This window comes from Aythya ferina (genome assembly GCF_964211825.1).
Source record: "Aythya ferina genome assembly, chromosome: 3".
NCBI lineage: Eukaryota > Metazoa > Chordata > Aves > Anseriformes > Anatidae > Aythya > Aythya ferina.
In genome coordinates, this window is record NC_140298.1 from 44,190,007 (window position 1) to 44,197,255 (window position 7,249).

General features: G+C 40.3%; 1 long non-coding RNA gene across 1 annotated transcript; it reads left to right on the forward strand.

The window, feature by feature from the left end:
* The first annotated feature begins 1,636 nt into the window (after nt 1–1,636).
* Nucleotides 1,637–4,688, forward strand: LOC311435299. Its single transcript, XR_014692043.1, has 2 exons — nt 1,637–1,940; nt 3,382–4,688. It is a non-coding gene; the product is annotated as an uncharacterized lncRNA (long non-coding RNA).
* Nucleotides 4,689–7,249: the final 2,561 nt, after the last annotated feature.

Here is a 7,249-nt window from a genome sequence, read left to right on the forward strand (position 1 = left end):
GGATCTGTAAAACAGAAGGTGGTTGTTCCTCTGCAAGGCAAGAGGACACAGGCCTTCCTGCACCCACCGAAGCATACAAGGTCACAGGCTGCTTGTGGGAGCTTTCTGCATGGGGTCTTCTGGGCTCCTGTGCTGTCTGACAAATCTCTTGCTGATGGACCTTGCAGGTAATCTGTCAAAGATGTCACAGCAGCATGTGCTCATGCCCCCATTAACAGAAGATGGTCTTTTCAAATATTTCCTTTCAAATATTTTTCCTCCTCTCCTCTCCTCTCCTCTCCTCTCCTCTCCTCTCCTCTCCTCTCCTCTCCTCTCCTCTCCTCTCCTCTCCTCTCCTCTCCTCTCCTCTCCTCTCCTCTCCTCTCCTCTCCTCTCCTCTCCTCTCCTCTCCTCTCCTCTCCTCTCCTCTCCTCTCCTCTCCTCTCCTCTCCTCTCCTCTCCTCTCCTCTCCTCTCCTCTCCTCTCCTCTCCTCTCCTCTCCTCTCCTCTCCTCTCCTCTCCTCTCCTCTCCTCTCCTTCCTTCCTTCCTTCCTTCCTTCCCTCTTTTCTTGAAAGAAGAAAAGAAAGACAACAGCAAACAGTGAAAGAGAACAGTGAATTTGCAAGATATGTGACAGACTCAGCATTTCAAGAGTGAAGATGGTTTGTTTCTAATGAAAAGTCTTCTGTTAAGACAAACTGTTTGTGTGCCATTGGTCTGATGCCAACTCTATCTTTCCAGCTTCTTGAGATGCTTTCTGAAGAAATGGAATTTTCTTAACACAGAAGGCCAAAGAAACTGAAAGTACTGTTCTGTCAGAAAATAAATAAATAAAATAAAATAAAATAAAATAAAATAAAATAAAATAAAATAAAATAAAATAAAATAAAATAAAATAAAATAAAATAAAATAAAAAGGTACCTTCCAGGTAAAACATACTTGGACAGCTACGCCCAGATCTGTTGAAAGGAAACATTGTCTTCTTAAGAGGTATTATCTATTTCTCATAATTCTGAGAGATACTTTATGGAAGACCGAAGTGCTGTTTACTGTGCTGGTGGCCAGACCTGTGTGTAAAAGCAGGACAGACTGAAGCTGCAGATCTATTGTCAACGGATGCAGCTGGGACTCTGAGAACCAGAGCACCAGCTATGCTCATAGGCAAAGTTTGTCAGCCTGAACATTTTTTTTTTTTTGGAGTTTGGATGCAAAAGCACTCTTTGGGGACATGGGGAATGATTGTCATCTGGTTATCTATCAGATAAGTTGGTATGTTTCCTCTTTTAATAGCTGGGGAGTAGCTCTTTCAGGTTGACAGTCTCTTCTCTTTGAAGAACAGTCTGCACAGCTGCAGGAACTACTGATATTTATAAATGAAACTCAGAATTTGCTGAATTGAATCATATCCCAAATCCATGTGACCTCATGTGGAGTTTTAGTCTGTGGATAGCACCAGGTGCTCCTGAGAAAGGTGCAAATAGACTCATAGAAGGCAGGTGAAGGTCAGTCACCCCTAACAGTTCAAAGCTGACTAAAGCCTTAATCTTTCAGGTTTTAACTCTTACCTTTTTTAACTCTTACCACCTTGGCGGTGGTAATTGCAATTAATTCTTGTTACTCATTTTAATGTCTGATTGGAATGAGATAAGAGCAGAACTCTGATAGCTTCTGTCACTAGATGACATAAAAGAGGTTCTTGGAGATGGATATGGCTTTCTTGCTCCCAGAGATGTTAGATTAAATCCCCCTTACCTCTCTGGGAGTAGGAGAAGCCCTGGATGCTTACAGCTGTAAAAATCCTTAAAAATTTACATGTCTATTCCCCAGGAAGGAGTGCTCTATAAAATTATATGAGAGCGAGTCTGTCTGATGAACTGCAGATCTGTGATCCTGTCTGCAACATTAAGTCAGTGGATGTGTACCAATAGCCTAACTGGAGACAACCATCAGTTTTAAAGAGTAAGAAAAATCTGTTCTCTATTAACATTTCCTTCTGTCCTTCCTTCCTTCACGTGAAAACTCCTCTACAAATGACAAAAGTTAAAGGAAATTTGTGAGCAATATTGAACTGTGGATCAGGGGAAGATTGTTTCCTGAACCTAAGAACAAGAAGTGGGAATTCTTCTCCAGTGGAGCACCACAGTCGCTTTATTTTCAGAGATCGATGCACCAAACTTTGGAATCGCAGCTCTAGTCCATGAGCAGCTAATTATATTGTCTACACTGCTATGTTTTTTTCCAGCTGCTGCCCCTACAGGTGAACTCATACTGAATTAGTGGATTACATAAATATATCATATATTTATACATATATTTATGTTAATCACTTTAAGTATTTCTCTGCAAAATACAATGCAATAGAAGTTGAAGGTTTTCCATTTGTTTGCCATTGTATGATATTCTTGGAGGAGATGGGGTTGTGTAAATCTGTAGAGGGAGGTTATCTGTTGTTTTGGGAAGTTACTAAACAGACCTCTGGGGAAAGAGGAATTTCAGAGAAAAGGAGCAGGAGAGGTACATCCTGGGTCTGACAGTTTGCAAGATGAGCCCAGAGACTAAGACACTTGGGAGATGAGAAGACCAAGTGGCTTCAGAGGTACTGGGTGAGATTTACAGCCATGCAGAAACTCATTGTGTTGTCTAGAAGCAAAGATATTGTAAAGAGAGCAGGTAGGGGAATATCATATATAATGTTTTAAATGTCCTGGTGTCTTATGTCTGTTTGCTCTGATTTTTATTTTTATTTTCTTAGTAGAAAAGTTAACTGTTCCAGTATACATTAAAATAATCAATAACTGATTTCACTTTAAAGGCATTTTTGTCTTTTTGGTGAGCTCACCATAGAAGTAGGTCTCAAAATCTCTAGGCTTTGGCCAGCTCGAAGTCCTTTTTTTTTAATTTTCACATCCTGGTGTAATGACAGTGCTTCTCATGCATAAGGATTTTATTGTTTGATTTCCTCAAACACTTTAGTGCTATAGGTTTTTGTTTTCCTTGGTTTCACAGGATTATTTCTCATACCAGATACAAATATAAATACAGATAAAGATAGATGTAGGCATTATAGAATCGGATTAGGTATAGATAGAGATATAGATAGAGACAAAGATATAGTGTTTTATGATGTGTTTGTATATAAACCCTCATCCTTAAATGCTTTAATATAGGCTGCTGTTTCTTAAGGTTCAAGGTTAGCTAGTTTTGATGGTGACGTCATAAGATGGATAAGTGGTTCCAAGAATGATCAGAGAAACCCCAGGTTGGTGCTTCTACTTCTCTGTCCCAAAGGAATAAGCTGTGCCTGTTTCTTCTACCACACCAAAGAAAGGTCTAGGCTGATAAGGCTGTGTGTGGAATATGGAGAAATTGTAACTATTCTGTCTTTTTATTGCAACCACAGAGATCCAGAAGTTGCCCACAGTTATCATACCTGTAAAAGAAGGCTGGGAGTCCAAGACAAAGTCTCTGACATTTGAGACAAACCTTTCTGGGATCTGCTTTACCATGATCAGACTCTTTCTCAGATAAGCTGCTTGGGTACCAGCTGGTGCTTCCAGCACAGTGGGTGCTGCTCCACAGGCCTGACAGTGCTTGTGCTCAACTTTTATTTAACAAAACTCTAAAACAGTGCCCCAGAAGCACCAAGAGTAGATGGAAATGAGATGCTCTTGAACTTTCTACCTGAGCCCAATCAGAACATAACTCCTCAAAACCAGAGAAAGGAACGCTGCTGCCTTTCAGAGGGCTGCTGTGGGCAATGCAATTGCTGGTGCACCCCTGAAGAAAAGCTACAAGAATCCATGCCTTGGAGGCTGTTCAGTCAAGCTTGCGTTCCATATGTGGAAAACAGACTGCTGTAGTGATACCACAATGTATGTGAAACCTGACAAGTGGTTTTATTGTCCCAGGCTGTCATTGCCCTCTTCTTACCATCTGAATGTCTTTTCTTCCACTTGTAGCAATTGCCTCATTTATTTGGGTATTTAAGAAGGGCTAGGTTTCCTTGTGCCCTGTGGGTTTTACCTTAATAAAAAATAAAATAAAATAAATAAATAATAATAATCACAAACATCAATGTGAGGTCTTAACGGGTTGAAAGTTTTGCTTTAAGACAAGTTTATTGCATCCACACTATGAAATAGTGAACATACTGTTGTGCTGACCAAACTGTGAAGCATGTGTGCTAAAATCAATTCTATTAAATTGTTCTTCACTGAAGTACAAAGTGCTCCCTTCCAGCCCTGACAAAGCAAATGATAGCTCTTTCTTATGTAAGGAGACAAGAAAGCTATTGTCATATCTGAAGCAGGAATAATAACAATTACTTGTTGCTGTAGGAATGTCAAAGAACTTGCCTGGTTATGTCCACTTGGCATAAAACACCTTTGTTTATGCCAGGCTCAGAGAAATGACTGAACTCATGTCTTTTGATTGAACATTTTGCACACTTGAGTTTTCCTAGGACAACATAAATTGTCCAGAAGATAGTAACGTGATGCTGAGAAACAACTCAATATTTAATAAAACTACTGTCTGTCTGGACTTGTTTTCTTTTTAATATAGTCTATGAAATTCTAGTACCAATAGTGTTTTTGTCTGCTAACCTCGTCTTTCTGAGACTTTGAGGCATTTGACTCCTTGTGTGATGGGTGATCTTACCAAAAAATTTTGTGATTAATAATGTGAGAGTAGCTTGCTAAACTCCTACTTTGTGATCAGCTTTTGTTTGTTTGTATTTGAAAATATACCTTTCAGAATATGACAATATTTATCCAGAGGTTCAGCAGCAGGCTTATCTCCACAGCTTTCTTTTCCAATTCTACAGCACATATTCCATTGGAAATCAACCCCTTACTTCTGTTTTGCATTTGCAAAATTGCTACTCTTTTTAGTGCCAAACACTGGTTTTGTAAATCTTAAAACTGGGGCTTCTTGCCCTTACAGTAGCACTGGAGCCTCATCATGAACACATCTCTGCAGCTTTCTAAGGCTATTTTCATTGGTGGTACATCAGATCCAATTTCCTCTTTGTCACTTTTTCTCATCATGGGCTTGTTTTGGAATAGATTCCACATGCTTGTGAAGTCAAGGGATACACCTGGGTTGTAGAACCACACCTGTTTTCTTGTTGGAGTTGGTAACTGTTAGTTTAGCACTATTCCCCACTTGGAATAAAGCTTTTAAAGGTTTCCTTGGTGGTGTAGAACTGATATGGGGTACTCCTTAATGAGGGTTCAGCACCTGTCAAATATTCATGGGTATTTCCAGAATCCGTGCCATGTAGTTTAAGCTGTCTGACTGGTTACTGGCCCACCTCTTCTAAGCAGCTTCACACTTTGGTAAAACTTCACATTGTTGTTTCTATTTGTGGTTAGTCAGCCATGAGGACTGTAGCCTGTTCCTGGTAGTAGGCAGCAAAATTACACAGCTGTAGGTTTTGACACTCAATGGTTTCTAACCTTGTTTGTGGGCAGTTTGTGGTGGATAAAGCTTTAGACCATCACCTGCTTGCAATCCCAATGGCCTCTGAATGTAACATTGATATTCAGAGGAAGTTGCATCAGTGGCTAGCTCACATTTCTTACTGGTAAACTCACAAAGTCCTCAGGAAAGGCATTACCTGGGCAGGTTACTACACAACGTTGATTCAGAGTTGTTTTGGAGTGCTGTCTCCAAGAACATTAAATCCCTAAACTTGTTCCTAAACCAGTTAAAAACTCTTACACTGGTTATGCATTTTGCCAATAGTTCTTCAGTAGCTGCCTGCTCTCATGATAGTCACAGCTATATGAAATTTCCTTGCAAGGATGAAAAACAGCAAAACACTTTAGGCTAGGAGGAATAGTGGTGAGATTTTAAAGTGAATGTGAAGAAAGTATCCTTTCCTTGCTGTGATTTACTCCTAAGTGGAAGCAGATGTGTGGGTAAAGACTGTATCTTTTAAATTTTCATAAACATGAATTTTACACTGAACATTCCAGTGAAAAGCAGAGGGGCACCTATGATTTTGATAACAAGGAAAAAAAATGTTTTTTAGTTTCAGTGGTCCAAAGCCATTGACACGTTAATGTCTAGGAATCATTGTTATTCCAGACCATCACAAGGAGAGGAGACCTGCCACTTCAGCAAGGAAGGAAAGAAAGAGATCTAAAAGCCTCTCCAGCATCATTCCTGCATCATTCCCCTAAACCGAGCATTTAGTCCTTACAGTCCTCCCTGTGCTGCCCATCACCTACCCCTGCTTTCTCCACATCCTCTCCCACTGTAAGAAGCTTTTGTTTTTTGTGACTTAGCTCCAGTCATTGAGTTTCCCCTTCTCTTGTGTTTATGATTACATAAAAAAGGGATTTTCTTATAAGAAATTTGTATATGAAACATATTGAGCTAGATGCCTCAGATGTGCTAGGGTTGGTTTGGGGGTCAGACACTTTATAGACAAGTTGAGCTCCTCAAGCAGGACATGTATCTGGGGTGTTCCAACATTGCCTGTGCTGTCGCAAAGAGTCATTCTGAACTAGACCTAGCATGAAAGGAAGATATTGCAAGCTTTGACTTGTATCCACCTCTGAACATGGACATTTGATGAAGCTGGTGAGGGACCTGGAGAACAAGTCCTACGAGGAGCGGCTGAGGGAGCTGGGCTTGTTCAGCCTGGAGAAAAGGAGGCTCAGGGGCGACCTTATCACTCTCTATAAGTACATCAAAGGAGGCTGTAGAGAGGTGGGGGTTGGTCTATTCTCCCATGTGCCTGGTGACAGGACGAAGGGGAACAGGCTAAAGTTGCACCAGGGGTGTTTTAGGTTGGATATTAGGAAGAACTTATTTATTGAGAGGGTTGTGAGGCATTGGAATGGGCTGCCCAGGAAAGTGGTGGAGTCACCATCCCTGGAGGTCTTTAAAAAACGTTTAGATGTTGAACTTAGCAATATGCTTTAGTGGAGGATTTGTTAGTGCTAGGTCAGAGGTTGGACTCAATGATCTTGAGGTCTCTTCCAACCTAGATAATTCTGTGATTCTGTGATTAAACAGCAGTTTTCCAAAAAAAAAAAAAAAAATAATAATATATATTATTATTCTCTTATTTCTAAAAAGGCTTGGCAACTGCAAAGAAGTAGCAGCTTGGTGACCCGGTCCAACCTGACCCCTGACTTTCTGGTAAAATGAGCACATGTAACATCTCAATTTTTGGCTAGTTGTGAGTAATGAATTACTGGTAGGTTATGAATAAAACCCCCTCAATATATTTTGGAGAAAAAAATATTACATGG